Raw genomic sequence first — 25,368 nt, forward strand, 5'->3', positions numbered from 1 at the left:
AAAGCTCTTAAAGACACAGGACCCAAACTCGACAAAATCGTACAAATCGGAATTTCCGTCTACACTGGGGTTTTGGGTTGGGCTGGTCATACTGTAACGATTGTGGAACTTTCCCCGTGATCAGCGCACAACGCGTGCGCTGACACGGCGGAAATCCTCCACAAGCGTATAATTTGCAGGAACCCAGCAAAAGGTGCTACGCACCCGTAGAGGGAAAATTCCTGTCGGCAGATGGCGCTGGGGAGTGCAGAGGAACCAATCCTCTGTACCTCCACAAATGCCAGACAGGAATTGTACAAAACGCAGAACGCAATCGCAAGAGAGGCGATTGCGAATGAGAATGAGCAAAGGGACAGGTTGTATGTGTATGCGGACAGTCCATCCACAGTGAGCGTCCATGGATCTGGTGAGCTAAGTCTGGCTTGACGGTATCACGCTGTTTATCTCTGGCGCTTTTGATGCGCTTTTGCAGTGGGAGCTCTTGACGCTTAATGCTTGCTATATCTGCTGTCTATGCTCATGCTGTCGCTGTGATATACTCTGCTGCTGACATTGATACTGCTCCACACCAGCCTGCATATGTTTGTCAGCCCCCTCCCCTGATATCAACAGTCTGCATATCTGTGTTTTGAAGCACCGATGTTTCTCCGTTTACGCTGATGTTCTTCGAACCATCGTTTTCCATCTGAAATTTAGATGCCGGCGTGTGGCTGTGGTTGTATGTGGACTGCCTGAGTGGATGAGTTGTGACGGGGTGGCCATCCCATGTGTTTTTAATATTTCTAAACAAATTCTTTAATAAATTTGGATATGATTATTTGGCATACCAGTGTATTGTTTAGTGTTTATTCATAATTTCTTGAGTCTTCTCGGGCAACTTATGTCCTGCTCTTTCCAATTTCACTGCCACTCTATTGATTATTTGTATGTGTGTGTGCCAATCCAGTCGCCACCCCGCAACCGCACACACACAACAGCAGATATGAAATAGGAACGCGATCGCGAGAGGTGCGATCGCCAGACAAGACACAAGGCAGATCAGAACAGAATACGAGGTTAGCAAAGGCACAGCAAATAATACAATGAGGAGATACGGAAAATAACAAATGCTAGCTAACCGCGAACACCGCACTCATTCGCAACAGTGCACGCGGTTATGCGCGGTCTCCACGTGATAAGCACAATAGAGACAAGCACGCCTAACTAACCATTAACAGACAAACATGAAACAGAGGACGCGAGCGCTTGCTTAACGGTTACCTCACCGAGCCTCCAGCAAGCGTAGCAGACAGACACACGAAAACAGGGACAAGCGAGAGATAGGATCCACAGCACTAGCGAAAAGTGGCTAGCGCGATCCAAGTACAGAGTAGCAGAACAGAAGGATCCCCAGCGCCAGCGAAAAGTGGCCAGCGCGATCCCAGAAGACAGAACAGAAGGATCCCCAGCGCTAGCGAAAAGTAGCTAGCGCGATCCCAGGAGACAGAACAGAAGGATCAGCAGTGCTAGCAAAAAGTAGCTAGTGCGATCCCAGGAGACAGAACAGAAGAGATAGCTGGTAGCAACCGCTGCACCAGCTATACTCCAAGAACAGAGATCAGAACCATTTCCTGTCAACCACCATAGGGACAGGACAATGGCAAACAGGCAAGACAAGACAGAACAGGCAATACAGATAATACAATCCTAACAGCACTAGGGAAATCTGCCTAGCGCAGATTTAGGAATTACTCTAAGCTGATGTTCAAACAGAGAGCAAGGCTGACACCCCACCAGGAGTGTTACATAGGACGAAATCCTTATGAACAGCGAAGCATTGTGGGAAAGACATAGTACTTATAGTACACGCCTCCAATGAATGTGGCCAGGCAATTTGCATGACAACGTATGCAAATTCCTCTGCAAGCACAAGCTGCAAAACTGACAGAAGCTCTTCTTTCCAGAGTCCTGCAGCATGCAAATCAAAACAATGGTCAAAAGGCTGGCTGCCTGCACAGGCAGCTGAGCAAATCATCACAAGTTAATTTACCTCCTCTGTAGTTATTTTCACATGCAGTTAATAAACAGCCTGTCTTTAACTCTAGGATTATTTTAAGGATTGAAGAGTTAACTTAAAGACAGAAGAGTTAACTTTAGGTTTGCCTGAAGTAAAATGTTTCCTGAATACGACATGCCTCATCACCATGGTGATCACTCTAGAAACGTTATTAAAGACAGGAGATAAGTATAGTGAATTGAGGCCTTTGTTTTAGACTTTGGCCCCTTACATGATAGAGTTTGACACCTCTGGCATACTGTATGCAGAGCAGTTCCCATATCTCTAAAGGACTTCTGTTTTGAAATGGTGTAGGTAGATTATGCTGAAATGCCAGCATTTGGCCTTCACTGATATTTTTCTGGGTGGGTCAAGGCATTCTCCACCAAGCAGCCAGATAGCAAATATTTTATAAATGCACTGACATGTTAGGTTATTCCTAGATCTGGCCCTGTTTCCTGTATATCCAGTAACATGGAGTCTTATTTCAGCAGCAAGGATCTTTCTGAGGCTTGCCAAGCTCTCTGTGTAAAACAGCTGCTTCACACTTTATCATCCTTGAGCCAGTGCTTATGTTAAGCATTCAAACTCTACTCTGAAAACATTTGTGGTTGTAGTCATAGTATCAAGCTGCACTGAATCCTGGGTGGAAGCATTACCATTTACTTGATACTATTGTCCTAGCCAAGAATGGTCAGTTCCCTAGTAAGATCCTATTTCGTGGGTCCATTGAAGGGTCCTTAGGGGCAATCTGAAAAGCCCACACACAGCTGAAAGCTTTTCTTCAGAGCCCAGAGACTCACATGAAATATGCGTTACAACTTGTACAAACATAATTGTTGATCAAGGAGAAATTCACAGTTTTGTCAGAAAACTATGAGTTGACTAGGGTTTTCCTGTCAGGTCATTCTGGTATCTAAGTGAAAAAATTATACATAAATGCATTGTCTATGTAGGTGGTTAACTGTGGTGTCTCCCATTTGACTTGCACCATCTTCTGTCTAGAACTTACTGGAGGCATTGAATAGTATACCTACACTCAGGGCCGTTTCTTGGGCAGTGCGGGCAGGGCGACCGCCATGGGCGTAGACCGGCAAGTAGAAGAAGGGGGGGAGGGACGCAGGCAGAAGGACATAACCGCTCGGGAGCTGGTGACGCATGGTGCAGCCATATGGAAGAAGAAAGAAGATTACCAGCGCGATCACCTTCCTTGACTGCCTGTGTCAGACAACAAGTCATCATCACGTCACCACTGTGTGATGACACCTAATGTCCTGTAGCGCGCCCATGGAGAAGTCGGCTCTCTGTGCTCTCTTCACCTGTGTGTTTTCCTGTTCCCTGCTTGCTCCTGGATGAGCGGCTGGTCACTAGTAAGTAGGCAGATCTACTTGTGACCTGTGGATGTGTGACTGTCCCTAAAGAGTAAGGGTTTGAGAGTCCATGGGGTGGGGGGTGCTAGGGGGTGCAATTTTTACACCCTCAACCTGGGTGCTAATTAGCCAAGAACTTGCTCTGCCTACACTAAAGATGTGTACACACACTAGGTAAAACTCAGTCAAGGCAGCCGATAACAACTGCCTCAGCCAGGAATCTTGCATGATGCCCCTTGAAATAAGACTCTCATCTACGGCCTTAAAGGGAACCTGAAGCGAGTAAAATTATTTAAAATAAACACATGACGTAGCTGTAAATGAATATTACATACTTACCTCACTGTCAGTTCCTCCCAGAGGCTCACCATTTTCTTCTTACAGTAATTCCTTCCAGTTCTGACAAGATTTTGTCAGAACTGAAATAGACCAGTTGCTGTCAGTTATATATCAGCATCTGTCAGTTACAACTGAATGTGCATGGTAATGTCCATGTTTCCCTTTGGCTCAAGTGGGTGATATTACAGTTTAACAGTGTGCTGACTAGGAAGCTGTTATGGGGTAATTGCCATTTTCAAAATGGAGGACAGACAATTCCATTGATCACAGTGGACAAACGGGATACAGGAGAGGAGAAAGAGATTGAGGAGTAGACTATGCAGGAGGTAAGTATGACCTGTGTATGGTTATTTTGATTTTTTATTTTCAGTTCAGGTTCTCTTTAAATAATTTTCCATTAATTGTATCTATCAAAGGGGGAAGCAGGTCAGTGAAAATACATCTATAGGTGGCATTCCCCTATGTGCCAAATCATCTAATTTGCCTAGGGCCCCCTTACATTTGAATCCATCTCTGCATCATTTATTAATATAGTAAAGGGTCTCTGAAGCCTAGACTTCTTTAACCACTTGAGGACCACAGTCTTTCTACCCCTTAAGGACCAGGCACTTTTTTCCCATTCAGTCCACTGCAGCCTTCACGGTTTATTGCTCGGTCATACAACCTACCACCTAAATGAATTTTCCCTCCTTTTCCTGTCACTAATACAGCTTTCTTTTGGTGCTATTTGATTGCTGCTGCGAGTTTTACTTTTTATTATATTCATCAAAAAAGACATGAATTTTGTCAAAAAAATGATTTTCTTTTACTTTCTGTGCTGACATTTTTCAAATAAAGCAAAAAAGTGCCACACATGTGGTATTGCCGTACTCAGGAGAAGTAGTATAATGTGTTTTGGGGTGTATTTTTACACATACCAATGCTGGGTGGGAGAAATATCTCTGTAAATGACAATCTTTTGATTTTTTTTTTACACACAATTGTCCATTTACAGAGAGATTTCTTCCACCCAGCATGGGTATGTGTACAAATACACCCCAAAACACATTATACTACTTCTCCTGAGTATGGCGATACCACATGTGTGGCACTTTTTTGCACCCTAACTGCGCTAAGGGGCCCAAAGTCCAATGAGTACCTTTAGGATTTCAAGGGTCATTTTGAGACATTTGTTTTCAAGACTACTCCTCACAGTTTAGGGCCCCTAAAATGCCAGGGCAGTATAGGAACTCCACAAATGACCCTATTTTAGAAAGAAGACACCCCAAGGTATTCTGTTAGGAGTAGGGTGAGTTCATAGATTTTATTTTTTGTCACAAGTTAGCGGAAAATGACACTTTGTGGAAAAAAAACTATAAAAATCAATTTCCGCAGGTATCTGGATCTGGATCCGACCCGGATAGCGTAAAAATGGGCGGGTACCCGGGTTTACCCGGGTACCCAGATCCGAATAAGCATCCTTGTGTGAATGGAGAAATCATTGCTTGAGTTCTTTTTTGATACAAAGTGTTTGCCAAAGCATATGAACTCCAACACCACTCCTCAGCTCATATGCCTCTGCAAACGTATCTTTTTTACTGCGGAGGAGAACTCTCGTCCTGCAGTGCTGCATACACCAATTTTGTGTAACCTGACAGACGCGCAATGTTCTGTCAGGATGCACCATCAGTGCTGCAGCTGGTTAGTCGTTCGCTCGGTCCACCTGGAAGGTTAATGGATGGAAAAAGAGAAAAAAAAATACAACAAAAAAACAACAAAAAACAAGCAAGCAGTAAAGCAATTATTTCATTAACATTAATAAACTGAACTTCTTTAATCAAAACCTTAACATTGCGAACCAAACATTAACTTTTTTGCTTACCTGTTTTTTGGGTTTTTTTTTTTTTTTTTAACTTACCTCCCAAGGACAAACCTCTCCTCCCCCATGGGACAATGTGCGAAGTGCAAATCGCACAGAGTTGTGGTGAAGTACATTCCGCATTTTGTCCCAAGTGAAAGGAGAGGTTTCTGGCAGCCTTGTGTATTAGGGTCTCTGGAAACCCGATGTTTGGTTTCACACTGCATATTGACATATCCGGTGGGTCGAGCCCGCCGCACCGTATCGTCCAAAACAGACCTTCAGGAAATACCACAAGAATAGCATTCGGCCTAGTAATGAACTGCGTCGCCATAGACTAACATGACTTCCGGGCCGACCGAAATTGCCGCAGAAGCCACGCAGTAACGTAGGCATGCACTAGCATTGAGTCAAGCACTTCCTGCGTAGGGGGGACCGCAAAGTGTGACTTTCGCTAGGCATTTTGCCCTAACACATCACAGCAGTGTGAAATAGCACTGAGAGACCCTTGTGTGCCTACCACTGTGTCTGTAGTTCCCTACTCTCTAATAGTGTACCTGCTCATGGTACCTCTCAAAACACTCCCCTAGGCATAGGCCAGGCTGGTCAGGGCAGCGGGGACAATAAACAGTGGTGTCACGCCTTGTTCCAGCCCTGCTGCAGACACGACAACATTTTCTTCGGGTGCGTTGACCTGGGGTACACGGAATCGGATAGATGTAATGCCTTCCATGCAGCCAGCTAGTTGCATCTTGGGTTGGGCCCGGACACCTCCTGGATACAGGAGTTCCATAGTGATCTGTCTCTGAAATTGAAGAAACGATCCAGTTCTCCCAGGCTTACTGTAGAGAACAAAGCTGTTGTAAACTGCCAATTGAATTAGATAAAAATACACTTTTTTATACCAGTGTCTTGTTTTACGGGAAAGTAAATAGGGCGCTAACCTCTGGTCATTGAAGTCCACCCCTCCAATGTTGGTATTATACTCGTGGACGACAAGGGGTTTTTCAATGACCTCAGTTCGCCATTGAATTTGGACTGTCGTGTCTGCGTGAATGGTGAACAGAAAGTAAACGTCCCTCTTGTCCTTCCATTTCACCGCGAGCAGGTTGTCAGCACTCAAGGTGGCCCTCTGCCCCCGTTCAAGTCTGGTGTTAAGGAGCCGTTGGGGGAAGCCCCGACGACTAGGCTGCACGGTGCCACAGCATCGGATTCCTTCTAACTTTAAGTGCTGATAGAGGGCCACACTTGAGTAGTAATTGTCCACATAAAGATGGTACCCCTTCTGGAACAAGGGTGACGCCAAGTCCCACACAACCTTTCCACTGCTCCCCAGGTAGTCAGGGCATCCGACCGGCTCCAATTTGGAGTCTTTTCCCTCATAGACCCTAAAATAAGATGTATAGCCTGTGGCCCTTTCACAGAGCTTATACAGTTTCACCCCATACCGGGCGCGCTTGCTTGGGATGTACTGTTTGATGCCAAGGCACCCGGTAAAACGTATGAGGGACTCGTCTACGCAGATTTGCTGTTCAGGGGTATAAGCATCTGCAAATTTTGATGACAGGTGGTCTATGAGGGCCGAATTTTGTGGAGCCGGTCCAAAGCAGGGTGGTCACTTTGATGACAGGTTTCGTCATCATTGAAGTGCAGGAAGCGCAGGATGTTCTCAAATCGTGTCCTGGACATGGCAGCAGAGTACAAGGGAACATGTTGTGCTGGGTCCGTAGACCAATAAGACCGCAACACATTCTGTTTCATTAGTCCCATGTGTAAGAGAAGGCCCAAAAAAAAATTTAATTTCGGAAACTTGGACTGGTTTCCACCGAAATGGCTGGGCAAGTAAGACATTCGGATTGGCGGTTAGAAATCGTGTGGCTTTACGCTTGGTCTCTGCCACGACTAGGTCTAAGAGATCCTGGGTGATGAACAGCAGGGCAGTGTCTAGGCTAAATTTCACCCAGTTCAAGAGTCAAAAAATATGCCCCCCCCCCTGGCCTGACCCCACAACCCCCCTCCCAGTACATGTTGCAATCCCACTGGCCTAACCCCCCCCCGCCCCAGTACATGTTGCAATCACACTGGCCTGACTCCACAGCCACCCCCTTAGATAACTTAACAGTCCAGCCAGGGAGTCACAGTCAAAATCAGACCATGGTGGTATGGAGGTCTGACCACCAGCCCGGGGCAAAAAGAGCGACCCCCTCCCCCCCTAGCCAGGGAGTCACAGTCAGACCATGGTGGTCTGACCACCAGCCCAGGGCAAAAAGAGCGACCCCCTCCCCCCCTAGCCAGGGAGTCACAGTCAGACCATGGTGGTATGGAGGTCTGACCACCAGCCCAGGGCAAAAAGAGCGACCCCCACCGCCCCTAGCCAGGGAGTCACAGTATGGTGGTCTGACCACCTGCCCAGGGAAAAAGGAGCGACCCCCTCCCCCCTAGCCAGGGAGTCACAGTCAGACCATGGTGGTCTGACCGTTTTTGCCCTGGGCTGGTTGGTGGTCAGACTCTGACCACCAGCCCAGGGCAAAAAGAGCACCCCCCTACCCCCAGCCAGGGAGTCACACTGTCAGACCATCACCATGATGGGCTCTGACCACCAGCCCAGGGCAAAAAAAGCGCCCCCCTTCCCCTCCCCCTCCCCCAACAGCCACGTCAGAAAGAGAGAGGCAGTGCAGTGTACTCATAGACTGCCTGCCTTACTGCCTGCCTACTTACCATGATGTTGTCCACCATCATGGCAGGTGGAACTGGATTCTGGAAAAAGGCACTGGGCCAGGATCAGTGGGGGTCCGGGCGGGGGACCACGGAGGCGGCTGGGGTCACCCAGAGGCGTATCTGGGTAATATGGCGCCTATGGAAAAGACTGAAATGCCCCCACCCACCACCACCCCAGGATACAGAGATTCAGAAGCCATGGTGCGCTAGATTTTACAATTAATTAGCCATGTGCCTCAAAACTAAATAGTCACTTGCTTCCAGATAAACTAATAGTCACATGCTTCCAGATAAACTAGTAGTCACATGCTTCCAGATAAAAGAATTAATAAGTTCCATGCCTCCAGATAAAATAATCAAATAATTCTATGCCGCCAGATAAAATAATCAAATACTTCCATGCCTCCAGATAAAATAATCAAATACTTCCATGCCTCCAGATAAAATAAGTAGTCATGTGCCGCACAATAAAAATAAAGTTGTCACAATCATCCAGATAAAATAGTGAAGTAGTTACACACCTCCAAATAAAATGATTAAACAGCCAGGTGTCTCACAACAAACAAATTACATAGGCAGGTGCATCAAGATAAAATGATTAAGTAGCCAAGTTTGCCCTGCATAAACAAATTAACTAGCCATGTTCCCCCGATAAAATAATTAAGTAGCCACGTGCACATATACAGTATTAGTATTAGGTTGCAAGATGTATCCCCATGATATTAGGTAGCCATAGCTGTCCCCTAATTGCTGACTTGGTGCAGGGTGCTTGCTGAGGGCTGTCGGCAGGGAGCTGGCTGGGGCAGGGAGCTGCCTGGAGTAGGATGCTGGCTGCCTGAGGCATAGTGCAGGCTGGGGTAGGGTGCTGCCTGGGGGCAGACTGCTACCTAGCGCAGGGTGCTGGCTTGGGCAGGGTGATGGCTGGATTGGGCAGGGTGCTGGGTTGCTGGGGCAGGGTGCAGGCTTGAGCAGGGTGCTGGTTTGCTGGGGCAGGTTGCTGACTGGCTTGGGAAGGGTGCTGGTTTGCTGATGCTGGGTTCTAGCTTGCTGGGGCAGGGTGATGGCTGGTTTGGGCAGGGTACAGGCTTGCTGGGGCTGAGTGCTAGATGGCTTGGGCTGGGTGCAAGGTGCAGATTTGCTGGGGCAAAGTGCTGGCTTGCTGGGTGCAGGCTTGCTGGGGGGGGGGGGGGGGGCTGGCTGCAGGCTTGCTTGGGGCTGGCGGCAGGCTTGCTGGGAGGCGGCTGGCTGCAGGCTGGCTGGGAGGCGGCTGGGTGCAGGCTGGCTGGGAGGCAGCTGGGTGCAGGCTGGCTGGGAGGCGGCTGGGTGCAGGCTGGCTGGGAGGCGGCTGGGTGCAGGCTGGCTGGGTGGCGGCTGGGTGCAGGCTGGCTGGGTGGCGGCCGGGTGCAGGCTGGCTGGGTGGCGGCCGGGTGCAGGCTGGCTGGGTGGCGGCTGGGTGCAGGCTGGCTGGGAGGCGGCTGGGTGCAGGCTGGCTGGGAGGCGGCTGGGTGCAGGCTGGCTGGGAGATGGCTGGGTGCAGGCTGGCTGGGGGGCTGGGTGCTGACTGGGTGCAGGCTTGCTGGGGGGCTGGGTGCAGGCTTGCTGGGGGGCTGGGCGCTGGCTTGCTGGGGGGCTGGGTGCAGGCTTGCTGGGGGGGTTGGGTGTTGACTGGGTGCAGGCTTGCTGGGGGGCTGGGTGCTGACTGGGAGCAGGCTTGCTGGGGGGGGGGGGTGCTGACTGGGTGCAGGCTTGCTGGGGGGGGGGGCTGGGTGCAGGCTTGCTGGGGGGCTGGGTGCTGACTGGGTGCAGGCTTGCTGGGGGGCTGGGTGCAGGCTTGCTGGGGGGGTTGGGTGTTGACTGGGTGCAGGCTTGCTGGGGGGCTGGGTGCTGACTGGGAGCAGGCTTGCTGGGGGGGGGGGTGCTGACTGGGTGCAGGCTTGCTGGGGGGGGGGGGGCTGGGTGCAGGCTTGCTGGGGGGCTGGGTGCTGACTGGGTGCAGGCTTGCTGGGGGCTGGGTGCAGGCTTGCTGGGGGGGAGGGCTGGGTGCAGGCTTGCTGGGGGGACTGGGTGCTGACTGGGTGCAGGCTTGCTGGGGGGGCTGGGTGCAGGCTTGCTGGGGGGCTGGGTGCTGCCTGGGTGCAGGCTTGCTGGGGGGGGGGGGTGCTGACTGGGTGCAGGCTTGCTGGGGGGGGGGCTGGGTGCAGGCTTGCTGGGGGGGCTGGGGGCTGACTGGGTGCAGGCTTGCTGGGGGGCTGGGTGCAGGATTGCTGGGGGGCTGGGTGCTGGCTTGCTGGGTGCTGACTGGGTGCAGGCTTGCTGGGGGGGCTGGGTGCTGACTGGGTGCAGGCTTGCTGGGGGGCTGGGTGCAGGCTTGCTGGGGGGGGGGCTGGGTGCTGACTGGGTTCAGGCTTGCTGGGGGGCTGGGTGCAGGCTTGCTGGGGGGCTGGGTGCTGGCTTGCTGGGGGGCCAGGTGCTGGCTTGCTGGGGGGGCTGGGTGTTGACTGGGTGCAGGCTTGCTGGGGGGGCTGGGTGCTGACTGGGTGCAGGCTTGCTGGGGGGGCTGGGTGCTGACTGGGTGCAGGCTTGCTGGGGGGGGGCTGGGTGCTGACTGGGTGCAGGCTTGCTGGGGGGGGGGCTGGGTGCTGACTGGGTGCAGGCTTGCTGGGGGAAGGCTGGGTGCAGGCTTGCTGGGGGGGGGGGGGGCTGGGTGCTGACTGGGTGCAGGCTTGCTGGGGGGGGGGGGCTGGGTGCATCTTGCTGGGGGGGGGCTGGGTGCTGACTGGGTGCAGGCTTTCTAGGGGGGCTGGCTGCTGGCTTGCTTGGGGGGCTGTGTGCTGACTGGGTGTTATTACAGACCTCAGATCTGCGGCGACCAGTCCTCCGCTGATGAATCCAATCAGTCAGTGCCGCCCCCGCCGCTTGAACATCCACGTTATTGCAGGCAGTATCAGCGCATAAGCAGTGTCAGAAGGACGCACGCTACTCGTGCCCAGAGTACTCCACATGCGGAAGTGACGTCATTAGTCCCTTCCACATGTGGAGTACACTGTGCGCGAGTAGCGTGCGTCCTTCTGACACTGCTTATGCGCTGATACTGCCTGCAATAACGTGGATGTTCAAGCGGCGGGGGCGGCACTGACTGATTGGATTATTGCGAGAGGGGGGCGCAGGCAATGGCGGCAGCGGCTGGTGGCAGGTATGGCGCCCATAGCACAAGCCATACCTGCACGCACCCCTATAGTTACGCGTCTGGGGTCACCCCACCTGGTGACGTCACATCCTTCTCCTTCTGCCTGGCGCCCCCCAATCTGTCTCTCATCAGCGCCCCGTTCAGCAGAACCGGCTGAACGGGGCAAGAAACAACCCTGATGAACAGATAAAAAAAGTCTAGGGCCGATCCTAGATTATCTGTCTCCACTTGGACTCCAGACTGGACGATTGCCGCGGTATCAGGGGATTGCCAATTTGGATTTGCCAGCACCTCTGGTAAATTAGGGGTAGTACGGGCCCGTCTACTTGGTGGCTGCGACCGGGGTGTTACTGCACGTGCCACCGCACCAGTTTCAACTTCCATGCTGGTGCTCGCCACTTCACCAGGGTATAAGGAAGCACTGGTGCTAGGTCCAGGAGATGCTGTGCTGCTGGTGCCTGCCCCACCATGAAATCTCAGACCAGCACGAGCACCACTCTGCTGCCCTTGAGGCTGATCCTGCGCCACCTGCGGTCCAACGACATGGTGTGTGGTACGCCTGGCTCTAGCCGGGACCTCAACCTCGTCATCGCTATCGGTCAGTGAGCCACTGCTCAATTCAGGTTCAAACTCTGACCCAGAAGATTTGTCGAATGGTTCGTCCCAATCGTCCTCATCCGACAGGGTCATGTACCTTAACACTTCATCATCGGAATACCCCTTTCTTGCCATGGTGGACTGCTAAATTTAGGGGGTATTCCTCTGAGACTACCCAGGAAAAAGAGCACCTACCTAGCGAAAGGGAGTATTTGAGAGGTAGAAAGCTGTGGTCACTGAGTTTTGATAAAAAAAAATCAAAACTGATGTTTACAGTGCACAGCTAGTGTACAGTGGTTTTTGCAGTGATCAGAAAAAAAAAATTTCTGTCACTGCGGTGGGGCGGGCTGAACGCAAGTGCAGGCGAGCGATCAGGCCTGATCGGGCAAACGTTGCGTTATATAGTGGATCCTAGTGACCCTAATAGATCTGACTGCGATCAGTAATGATCACTTACAGATACTATATAGTACCAATGTTGATTAGCGACAGTGATGACGCTAATTAGTGACTGTGGTGCAGTGGGCTGAGCACTAACTGACACTTACAAAAGGGGCCTAGCTAACTGGCCTAACTGCTAACACTAGTGATACTAAAAAAGTGACAGTTTTCACTGATCACTGTTTTTAGATCACTAGGATAGTGACAGGGTGGTGGTGGCGAGTGGGGAATCAGAGGCAATGAGAAACAATCACAAAACAATCAAAGCCAATCACGAGAGAAAACAAAGCCAAACAAAGCCAATCACAGGGCAATTGCAGGACAATCAAAGCCAATCACAGGCCAATCAAAGCCAATCACAGGCCAACCACAGGGCAATCAAAGCCAATCACGGGACAATCAAAGCCAATCACGGGACAATCAAAGCCAATCACAGGCCAATCAAAGCCAATCACAGGACAATCACAGGGCAATCAAACCAATCACGGGACAATAAAAGCCAATCACAGGGCAATCACGGGCAATCACAGTCGATCACGGGACAATCAAAGCCGATCACGGGACAATCAAATACAATTACGGGACAATCAAATACAATTACAGCACAATCAAATACGATGTCAGCACAATCAAATACAATGTCAGCACAATCAAATACAGTTACAGCACAATCAAATACAATGCACTGGGAAGGTGATGAGGGGGGGGGGGGGGGGGGGTCTGAGGGCGATCTGAGGGTGAGGGGGGTTGATTAGGTGCCCACACGGGGCAGATTGGGTCCTGATCTGATGGGTGGCAGACACAGGGGGTGACTGATGGGAAATCAGTGAGTGATTACAGGGGAGAATAGATGTAAACAATGCTCTGGGGAGGTTATCAGGAGGGGGGGGGGGGTCTGAGGGCAATCTGAGGGTCTGGGTGGGTGATCAGGTGCCCCCAAGGGACAGTTTAGGGTCTGCTCTGATGGGTGGTGGTGACAAGGGGTGATAGACAGGTGATAGATGGGTGATAGACAGGTGATCAGTGGGTAAGGCAGCTGTATACAAATGTATACAGTATACAGGGGGGTGGTCTGGGAGGGGGGTCTGGGGGGATCTGAGGGTAGGGGGGGTGATCAAGGGACCCTAGGGGGCAGTAAGGGACCTAATCTAAATTATAGCGTCGGCAGATAGTGGCAGGGGGTGATTGATGGGTTTATTAGGGGGTGCTTGGGTGCAAACTGCTGTGCTGGGGTGGTCAGGGGGGGTCCTGAGGGCTGGGGTGGGCGATCGGGGGGTCTGTGGGTGAAAAAAACTGTTGTGTGCTCTCACTTACAGGGCTGCCTCCTTCTCGGACAATCCGTGCGACGAAGAGTGCAGAGGAGGAGGAGGCAGCCTGTATAATGCACTTTGTCATGTAAACAAAGTGTATTATACAATTTCATTGGCCCAGATCAGAATTTTAAACTATTATTGAGCCAGGTGGGCAGGGCTTGATGCCGACGGCAGCACGCGTCATAAGTGACGCGATCGCTGGCCGGACACGCCTTAAGGACCTGACGCACATCGGCGTATTGCGGTCTTTAAGGCGTCCACTTTGCCGCCGCCCATCGGCTGTGGGCGGTCGGCAAGTGGTTAATGTACAAATACTATTGCACTACACAGAAAGCATCCCCTGTGATTCTGCACTTATAAGTGTGCATTTCTAAAATCTGGTGCTTTTTGTCTCTAGTTTGATGATGAACTACATCTCTATGAGATGAAGACTCTCAAGGAATTTTTAAAGAGAACCCGAGGTGTGTTTAAAGAATGTTATCTGCATGCAGAGGCTGGATCTGCCTATACAGCCCAGCCTCTGTTGCTATCCCAAACCCCACTAAGGTCTCCCTGCACTCTGCAATCCCTTATAAATCACAGCCATGCTGTGAGGCTGTGTTTACATCTGTAGTGTCAGTCTCAGCTGCTCCCCCGCCTCCTGCATAGCTCCGGTCCCTGCCCCCGTCCCTTCCCTCCAATCAGCAGGGAGGGAAGGGATGCAGGCAGGGACTGGAGTTCTGCAGGAGGTGGGGAGAGCAGCAGACTGACACTATAGAGATAAACACAGCCAGCTCTGACAAGCTGTTTGTCAGCAGCGTGGCTGTGATTTATAAGGGATTGCAGAGTGCAGGGGGACCTTAGGGGGTTTGGGATAGCAACAGAGGCTGGGCTGTATAGGCAGATCCAGGCTCTGTATGCAGATAATATTCTTCAAACCCACCTCGGGTTCTCTTTAATACTTACTGAGAAAGCAAGCCGTAAGGTTCTGTCAAGGAAATATCGATTACTTCATGATGCATTTGCAGAATACAGATTCCTCAGTTTATTCCCTGCCAGGAACGAGACATAACTGCTGTGTCTGTTTCTCAAGCTCTGATCAAACATGCAGGCTTGTTCAGGAATGAGCCAGAATCCTGTAGATACTGCAGTCCCTGACTATGGCTAAAAACCCAGCTTATCCTATTTAGTGAGTGAACAAGCTAATATGATGCATCCCTGTCTCACTGAATATAACAATGATCAGTATATTGAATCTGAGTTTCTTCATTATTTTTCCTCAAGCACTGCTGGCCCATGGCATGCTGTTGGATTCTGTGATTTTTTTTTTCATTGATGTCTGCATGAACCTTAATCTAAAATGAAATCCGGTTTCTTAGTATACTGTATGTGGTGGGCGCTGTATGTCAGCAGTATCAACAGCAGCTGTCCTAAAAATTTGAATGGATTGGCACATTGAATGGCTTGTATATTAGTTCCTATGACTGCCACCAATTGGGTAGCAATAGGGGTTGCAGAGGTTGCAACCACACTGGGGCCCTTGGGCCAGAGGGGCCCCATAGGGCCCTGCCTCAACCACAGTATTAGCTTTCTGTTGTCTGTTGGTCCTAGGCTGGTAATAATCACTTTTATCAATGCTTTGAATAGTAGTGATCACTAACAAACTGTTCCTCATCCCCTTCTTGCCCTTGTGGTTGTTCTTGGCAGATTTTGGTGCAACGTATCAAATGTTATGTATAGAGTGCTTAGGGGGGCCCAATGTAAAATTTGCACTGGGGCCCATAGCTCCTTAGCTATGCCACTGACTGCCACTATGATTGCCATGTAAGCTGGGCTTCTCCATTGCACTGGAACTTGAAATTCAGGTTTTTAAAGTGGACCTGAACTCAGAACTTCCTCTCTGCTCTAAAAGATACACAACAGCATAACAACCTTTAAAGAAACATGTTTATTTATTGTTACAGCTGATACAAATCCTGCCATAAATCTGCAGTCTTTCTACTTCCTGCTTTCACGGAAGCAGACATACAGTATAGTTAAAGTGGACCTGAACTTTTGCTCAGGACAGAAGGAAAACAGAGAGAAATGCACCCGGTATGTATTTAAAGAGTTTAGCCTATCTGATTCCCTCTCATCTGTGTCTAATCACAAGTTGTAATTTGAGTCCTCAGCTGTGTCAGCTGACTGCCACCGCAGATGAGCTCATTTGAAAGCACAGAATGTTAACAATATGTTTGCTTCCATGAAAGCAGGAAGTAAACAAACTGCAGATTTATTGCAGGATTTGTATCAGCTGTAACAAAGAAATATTTTTCCTTAAAGGATATTATGCTGTTGCGTATCTTTTAGAGCAGAGAGGACGTTCTGTGTTCAGGTCCGCTTTAAAGCAGTAGGATCAGCCATACTATGCCAGGGAAAAAAACACATATATAAGTAGATAAATACTTGATCTACTTACATAACACATGTATTGCACTGTCCACGTTTTGATTTCAGTGAATGTTATATAGTAAATGATGAGAATTCTGTTAGTGGTGGGGGCCATGTCTTTTGCCCACAGTTAAGGCTAACTAGTGATGTCATTTCTGCCCTTTACTTTTTTTCTTGTCTCCTCCAATCGCTGAGTCGCCACAGCCTTGCTTGTAAACACAAGTGAGTAGGGGATTAGGTTTCAGATAAGCAGCAGGCAGGGAAATAAAGGAAAGAGGAGGAATACATTATAGATAAAAAGAACCCCCAGCATGCAATTCTTTGGTACCAACTACTAAAGGGCCAGTGCTACTTAAGTATGTGATAACTCCAAATTATAACAGCAGAAAATGTTTTGAAAGTTTTGAATGCAGGATTAGCATCTTTATCACTTAATACACTCAGACCAGTTGCTGTTGAGATTTGATTTTTTTATGGTGACGATACCGCTTTAAATTGCTGTTGTATAGTACAGTACCTTGCAAAAGTATTCACCCACTTGGCTTTGTACCTAGTTTGTTACATTACAACCTGTAATTTTTTTTCTTAAAGATTTTTCTTAATCTTATTTTATGTGATTAATCTGCACATAGTCTAAAGGTGCCCATACACTCGTCAGATTGGCAGCAGATAGATAAGAAATGCATCTGATGATCTATCTGATGCGTTTTTAGAACATTTTTTACCAGGATAGAATTCCAATAGATTTCAGTTTGAAATCTATTGAAATTCGATCTGATGGCATTTTTTTGCCATCAGATTTCCATTAAGGCCAATGCAAACTGATAAGCAATCTCATCAGATCGACCTAAATTTTCCACCCTGCCAGTTCGATAGAAATCCATCGAAATCAATCAAAATCGGCCATCGATCGGTCGATTGGCCAACCGATTTGCAATCGATGGATCGATCGGTCGGCCAGAAAATCGGCTGAGTGTATGGGCTGCTTAAGCTGGTGAAGTGAAATGAGAAATGCTGTATATTTGTAAAACATTTTTTTAAAAAAATAACTGAAAATTGGTAGGTGCATATGTATTCATCACCTTTGCCATGAAGCCCCTAAAAATTCCTGGTGCAACTAATTAAGACAAGTTTCACCACTTGAGGACCACGGGCTTAAACCCCCCTAAAGACCAGGCCATTTTTCATTAAATAGGCCACTGTAGCTTTAAGGCCTCACTGCAGGGCCATCCAACTAAGCACACAAGTGATCCCCCTCCCTTTTCTCCCCACCAACCGAGCTTTCTGTTGGTGGGGTCTCATCGCTCCCCAAATGTTTATTTTTTTATTACAAATATTTATTTCATTATTTTATAAATACATTTTACCTTTTTTTTTTTTAAATAAAAAATTCCCCCGTCCTCCCTCCCCCCGCCAGCCAATCACTGTGATCAGCTGTTATAGGCTTCAGCTTTTGCAAAGCACTGTATACTCCAAGTAGTTTCTGTTCTTATATGTACAGACTAAAATCCTTTCCATAAAACCTCATGATTTATTAAATATGTACTTCTTCTCAATAGAACAAACAACAGAAATCACGAATGGAACATAGGTAATAGTGAAAGCATAAAGTTCTAATGGTAAGCATGTTTGTTATTTCAAGATATTCATGATGTCACATTGTTTGAAGTACGCATCCAAGCAGATCTATCCATGTATTATTAATAATGCATGTATAGTTCTATGGTAAGCGGTCTGACACTGTAGGGTGTTATCATAAAAAATGCATTATTACATTCTAATCTTTTTTTCTTCTAGACTTATCATATTGTGCAGCTGCTGCTGCTGCTGCTGCTGACTGACTGACTGACTGATTATAGAGGGCCCTGTCCACTCCAAGTATGTGACTATGCTCCAGGCCTGCCCAAACCCTTAACCCTCTTAATTTCACTGTCATCCACTGCATTGGTGGAAAGGGTGAGTCAAGAGACCTGGACTATCCATGTGCAGTATGTGCTGCAGGTGTAATGTCTTTAAATCCTACCCCAATACCCTTTTCCTACTTTCACCCACTCTACTTTTTCTCCTTTCTTTTCCTTGCAATATTACTTGCTCCTCCCCAGCTATATCATATACAGGTGAATACCTGAATGCAGACCATATACATTGTTTATACATGCTCACTTACACAAATTGGTATTGATTTATGCATAGATATGTCAACCTGGTTTTTCCATCTTATGTGGGACCTGACACCTAATTTCTCTTATTTTTGTATGTCTTTATACTTAAAGTGAACCTAAAGTCACAAAAAAAAAATGAGATGAACTCACCTGGGGCTTCCCTCAGCTCCCTGCAGACGAGGGACGCCCCAGGTGAATTCATCTCATTTTTTTTGGTGACTTTAGGTTCACTTTAAGTATAAAGACATGCAAAAATAAGAGAAATTAAAAGCGGTATACAACACTGACATAATATTCAATAAAAACATGTTTTCCTACTTTTTATATGCCATACGGTTATCATATTTGCATTTGTGCATAAGTATTATTATTCATTTAGAAATTACACGTTCCCAAAAGTACAGTTTTTTGCTTTGTGAGCTGACTTTGCATTTTATTAATAACTGGTTTTATTTATTATGTATTGAAGGCAGAAATGCTTTCAGTGTCTCTCTGTGTCCAGCAGCTTCTCTGTGTCCAGCAGCTCTGTGTCACATTCCTCGCTTGATACATTAAAGTAAACACAAGATAATACTATCTACACTTCGGATGCGTCCACATTTATCTGCACTGAACTTTCCAGCCCTGTGTGTAACCCTAAAAAAAATGCTGGTTGTATATAATATGCTGTAAATATTTTTTTAGAGCAAAGAAGAAATGCTGGGTTTCATTCCGCTTAAATAAAAACTTTTATTACAAAAAAAAAAAGACTGCAGAAGCCACCCTCTGCTTGCCTGTCATTAACACAGCAGGGGATGTAAATAAACTAGAGTCTAAAAATACATTTAAAATCCTTCCCTTATAGGTAGGGTTTTTAATAGAAAATAAAAAACTATTTCCAGCATTATTTCAAAGTATGTAATAAGCACTGAATACTGAAAGCTGTATACAAATGAAAAAAATGATACAACTAGGGGAGTATTTTATTTAGCATATCCTGGAGTTCTCCTTTAGGTTAGTATTTCTTTGACTGCTGTGATAAATGAATGAGCGAAGGTAAGTGCATCTTGTAATATATTTCTGCCTTTGTTATTACTGGAAAGGAGCTTAGTCATTCCTGGAACCAGTCCATTACAAAATGAAAATCAGTTGGCTCTGCTTGGCAATCACTTTGTTTGTTGTCAACATTGACTATTGCCAGTGTGGTGACTGTGCAGTGCATTAAAGGCTACCTGTTTCTAATCACTTCTAATAGAGATAACATGTCCAACTGACGTTCAGAGCTTTAATTCTTCTATTCACAGCAACAATATATAATTATCCACTTTTGAAGCAAGTAGAGTTTCTTTAAGATGATACATTTTTAAGACCAGTTACACATTGGCTTCAAGACCTGTTTGGTGAAAAACAATAGATTATTAAAATATTGCTTTCCGTATTATAGACTATTTTTTTTCTAAATTCATTAATATTTTAAAACATGTAGTAATAGTTCAGTAATTTTTTTTTTAAAAAATGGCTTTAATTCACTAAGACCTGCTCAGTAAAATGTAGAAGTCTAACCAGTTGTTGGAATAGGTATCGTCAGCAAGCTGTGTTCTGCTATGGTGATGTTCTCCCACTTCTGGCCAGAGTTGTGATTACTTCTGGTACAAGTGGTCTGCCTAAGGCCCGGTTCACATTAGCGTTCGCTATCCGGATTTTCTGGATCTGATCCGGACCGCATACTGTACAAACGGAACGTACGTTCCGCATAGCAATGTAAAGTCTATGCGGACGTTCACACGCTTCCGTTCCGTACGTACCAGAGCCGGATCGGATCCGGACTCTTTTCCAACATGCGCTATTTTTTAGGTCCGGATCTCCGGCCCACGCACCCGGACCGGAGCCGGACCTGAGCCTGACAGCACCATCCGGAACACAGAAACCAATGGGAAACGGAAGGCACAGAACACACTGCCTACAGAAACCTGATGTTCTACCCCACTTCCTATGCATATCCAAGTGGCCATTTCGGATGGGGACACATGGGCCAAGCATGTCTGGAGTGGAGCAGCAGTGACAGACGTGCTGGAGCTGTTTGGCAGAATGTCGGAGGTGGAGGTGAGGCCTACAGCGGAGGAACCTGATTCTACAGGTGCACCAGGTGCACCTTCTGCTGACCCCAACATTTTTTTCTTAAATTTCACTATTTTTTGCCCACGGATCCGGATGGCAGCCTGATGCATGCCTGATGCAAACGGACCGGATCCGGATCGGATCTGGATCGGAACCGTACGGTTCTGATCAGGATCAGGTCAGGATCAGGTCAGGATCCGATCAGGATCCGGTCCGTTTACTTGCCAAAACGCAAGTGTGAATGGGGCCTTAAATATGAGCCCTTCCTCTGCATGTTGCTGCTTCTGTCCTACAAGAGTAAATGGCATCCCCCGCTTCCCGCTTTACATCTGCATGCCTCTCATGTTTTTGTTTATTTTCTGATGTCCTTCCCAGGAGTACATCAGTACCAATCGGGTGAGTAGTTAGAAAGGATGGTTCCTCCTATTGGCTGGCTCATATGCCTTTCCGTTTTACCGAATGGCTGTTTGTTAGTTACTGACAGCTCTAGGCTGGAGGTAAAAAAACAAACTCTCACTGCATGCTCCAATCTTTGTGAATTGGCAAGTCAGTCATTTACCTCACTTGTCAGTAATTTTACCTGTCTTAAGGTGGCCACTAATGATCCAATCTTGTTCATCAAATCTTACAATTTCTATGTAATTCAGTATATTCACTCAATTTACCCTTATACTACATAGATTTGGTAAGATTAGATGAAAAAGATTGGCTCATTAGTGGCCACCATTAGAGAATTGACATTGGAGAAACTATTTGGTAAAATCAGCTTGTTTTCTGCATTATCAAATGAAGTAATGCTTAACGAATTGAAGCCATAAGGCCCATACACATGCCGGATTTCCGCGAACGACGGGTCGTTTGGATGTCCAATCGGCCGGTCGTTCTGACGTCAAATCAGGCATGTGTACAGTCTGTCGTTCGGCTGATAAGAGCGGACTTGAGCGATCCGCTTGGCGGATCGCTCAAGTCCGCTTTTATCAGCCGAACGACAGACTGGACACACGCCTGATTTGACGTCAGAACGACGGGTCGTTTGGACGTCCAAACGACCCGTCGTTCGCAGAAATCCGGCGTGTGTATGGGCCTATGGTAGTAGTTGTAAGAACAATGCAGCTATATGTGTATATGGGAGGAAAAGGTTTAGGAGAGAGTGGTGGCTATTCTCTGGTATATAGATACACCTTCTTGCACAGTAAAATAGATTACAAGGTATAACAATACAATATAAACATGGTAGATTACAGTTTATGCAATGAACAAATCAAGATATGCACGCATATTACACAACATTGTGAGACAAAAGGGGACAGAAAGAACTGGCCAAAACAGTTGGCGAGTAGGCCACTGAGGAAAGAGTAGCAGCAGTCTAGATGTGAGATAATTAGAGATGTTTTCTAGGTGGAAGCAACAAGAAAAGGATAGTTTGTCAATGTGTGGTGTAAATGAGGAAGTGGATTCCAGTATTACACCTAGGCAGTGCATCTGGGGTACAGGGTTGATTGAAGTGCCATAAACAGAGATTGTAATGTCAGGCAGGGGCGTTGGATTATGAGGTGGAAGAATAACTATTTCTGTCTTGTCCATGTTGAGTTTTAGAAAACGGAAGGACATGAGGAGATAGCATTGTGACAGTCAGGAACACGAGCTGTTAAGGTAGCCATGTCAGGAGCTGAAAGGTAGATTTGGGGTGTCATAAGCGTATAGGTGATATTGGAAGCCAAAGTAATGGATGAGCTGACCAAGGCCATAAGTGTAGAGAGAGAAGAGGAGAAGACTAAGCCTTGGGGAACACCAACTGTTAGGGGACGTGGAGAGGAGGAGGTGCCGGAGTGAGTGACTCTGAATGTCCTATATATAAGATAAGTCGAAAGCCAGTAGAGGGCAAGACCCTGAAGGCCCATGGATGAGATGATGTTGAGTTGATGTGGCTCTATAAAATTTATAAGCTGTAGACTTGCTATATATCAGTAGTTCTTGATATAAGCCTGACCTCAGAGTCATAAGGAGATAATTTGTATATTTGGGAGTGATGCATTATGGGATACCACAGTTGCTCACTTAAAGGGACACTTAAGTAAAAAAAAAAATGAGTTTTACTCACCTGGGGCTTCCAATAGCCCCCCGCAGCTGTCCGGTGCCCTTGCCGTCTCCCTGCGATCCTCCTGGCCCCGCCGGCAGCCACTTCCTGTTTCGGTGACAGGAGCTGACAGGCTAGGGACGCGAGTGATTCTTCGCATTCCTGGCCACAATAGCGCCATCTATGCTGCTATAGCATATATCATATACCATATAGCAGCATAGAGGGTGCTAATGTGTCTGGGAACGCGAAGAATCACTCGCGTCCCCAGCCTGTCAGCTCCTGTCACCGAAACAGGAAGTGGCTGCCGACGGGGCCAGGAGGATCGGAGGGAGACGGTGAGGGCACCGGACAGCTGCAGGGGGCTATTGGAAGCCCTAGGTGAGTAAAACTCATTTTTTTTTGTTTGACTTAAGTGTCCCTTTAATGCTAAATTAATTATCAAACATACCTTTTGTTTTAATATCACAAAATATACCATTGCTTGTTAATAGGAGGGCTTTTCAGTCCCTTTTAGCCCCTTATACTTTCTGTATTCTGTCATTCGGCTGTGGACAAGTGTGACTGTGTATGGTCACTCCCTGTCTTTCTGTCCTGTTCTTCTATTCTGTATACATGGCATCCTCCAAATTAGTGTTGGTGTTTGAATCCGGGTTTCTGTATTCGGACACCTTGGTTACTACAGTTCAGCACCAATGCTAGTGGAGAGGGTCACGGGATTGTGGTCTGTGTCGCGCTTCACGTGACTCCGATGCTTCCTCCTTCCAGCTTAGAAGGGATGTGGACCTTAACCCTGTGACCCTCTCCATCAGCTTTGGTGCTGAACTGTGGTGAATGGTAAAATCTGGGTTTCCAAACAAAGAAACTTGGATTCCAACGCCAACACTAAACCTAATTCAAAACTTTCTTCCTTAATAAAAACTTTGTAACCAAACTCTGTAGCAGATAATTTACACCTAAGTACTTTGCTTGGCTTGGGAAAACACATCAGTAGTGCTGTTTACTGAACTGTTCACGCAGTCATGTGGTTGCTGCAGTGCATCACACACCAGTTATTTATAACATAGAGAGGTCTTTCCTAAATATCTTCTGAGGCTGACCTCAGACTAGAAGCAGATCAGTGTGTATATAAACACTGACTCTCCAGAGCACAGGGTGAATTGCACATGAGCTGTAGGACCACATTACTTTACAAATGGTACCACCGGTACTCTGCTGTAGCCAAAAGGGATCTCAGTCAAACAGTTCTTATCACACAAATATTGCGAAAAAATTGTTGTTTTGATAACAGGTTATATGAAATTACAATTTGTTTACCTGGCTGCCAAAAGAAAAATAAATAAAATTGTTTTTATCATTTTTTTAACAGTCCCTTGCTCCAAGCGATTTTGGCAGTATTTTTGGATCACAGACATTTTCAGTAATGGGGTTGAACCCAATAGTGTTATTGAGATTAGGAAAATTGCAATAGCAGGACATGCAGCATTTTGGAAAACGCTGCAGGCACTGCGTTTGTGACTTTTTTTTACCCCCATAGATAGGATTACCTCAGCAATGCACTTTTCAAATTGCCAGTGATTCAAAAAGCGCTCAAAAGCGTTTGCAATGTGATCCAGCCCTTATTTAGAAACCCCTCAAAACAGCAACAAAATTCCTTGTCCCTAATACATATAGATGGCCTTATCTGTGAAGGGGCACATCTTGGAATACAGCAGAGTTTATCATAATCAACAGTTTGACCATGCAATTCGCTCTATTATCTGCTTCTTGATATGATCAAGATGATCAGTGTGATTTGCCTTCTGAAAATAGATTTGCCTTCTTGCTCAAGATCCCTGAAGCCACAAGTGTTGTCTAATCCAAACTAGAAAAGTGTCTGTAGTGTCTCTGTATGGTGTTCAATATGTGCTGCACATCTTCTTCCAAATGAGATACAGTAAAAAAAAAAAAAGTGATTAAAAGTTATACCAAAAGCCTTGTATACTTGTAGGAGGCATGTCACCTGTCAGGGATCAGGACCCGATCCCTTGGGTGACATTGATGGATCGATACTGTACAGACACGTCGCTAGCTTTTAGGTTTTGTTGCTATGCTGGGGGGGGGGGCACGAAGTGGCGTTAGAAGGACAGCAACCATGGAACAGAGTGAGAGGGGGAGGACAATAATCCTTTCTGCGCTATTGCTGAAATTCCATCCTATAAGGACTGCAGGAGTTGCGCCCGGGCTTTCCAGGAGCGCACCTGATGGGGAAGGTCTCTAGGAATGGTTTCAGCAGGCGCTGAGGGAAGTGGAGTGCTCCCTGCTGGATTCCCAGACAGGTGGGTGTGACAGGTAATCAGAAGTTAAAAAAAAATAATCCTAAACTGTCTTTTGTCTGGAGTGACTTTTGGCTTGTGTACATTGCTAGATTTAAATACACTGAACCTGAGAGGCTATAGTGCCATCTGCTGGTGGTGCTGTCTGATAGTCCCATGCTAGCCTCTTTTCTCTTACCTCCGCAGCATGGCTCTGGTCCAAGCAATTAGCATCGGTAAAGATATAAAGAGCTAAAAGTCTAATTAAAAACATCCTTATTTTTAGGGATGGCAATGCTTAGGACTCATGAAGAAGCATGTGATCAGTTTGATAAGCTCATAGATTTGTAAGGTTCTGATTTGCTGGTCCTGATCATGTGTTAAACCAGGAAGTCAAGTCATCACAGCAAATCAATGAGTTATAAAAAGGAAATTGCGTAGCACTGTGATAAGCACCCTAGCATAGTGATTATCACCTGGCTCAAATACTGC

The 25,368-nt window shown here is 47.1% G+C and overlaps 1 long non-coding RNA gene across 1 annotated transcript in view; it reads left to right on the forward strand.

The window, feature by feature from the left end:
- The window catches only part of LOC137570748 (uncharacterized), an 83,977-nt gene that overhangs the window by 20,227 nt on the left and 38,382 nt on the right, over positions 1–25,368 (forward strand). The window contains exon 2 of the long non-coding RNA XR_011031161.1: positions 17,806–17,865. This is a non-coding gene — a long non-coding RNA (uncharacterized lncRNA). The remainder of the gene's footprint in view (positions 1–17,805; positions 17,866–25,368) is intronic.

The sequence above is a fragment of the Hyperolius riggenbachi genome, chromosome 4, assembly GCF_040937935.1.
Source record: "Hyperolius riggenbachi isolate aHypRig1 chromosome 4, aHypRig1.pri, whole genome shotgun sequence".
Taxonomy (NCBI): Eukaryota; Metazoa; Chordata; class Amphibia; order Anura; family Hyperoliidae; genus Hyperolius; species Hyperolius riggenbachi.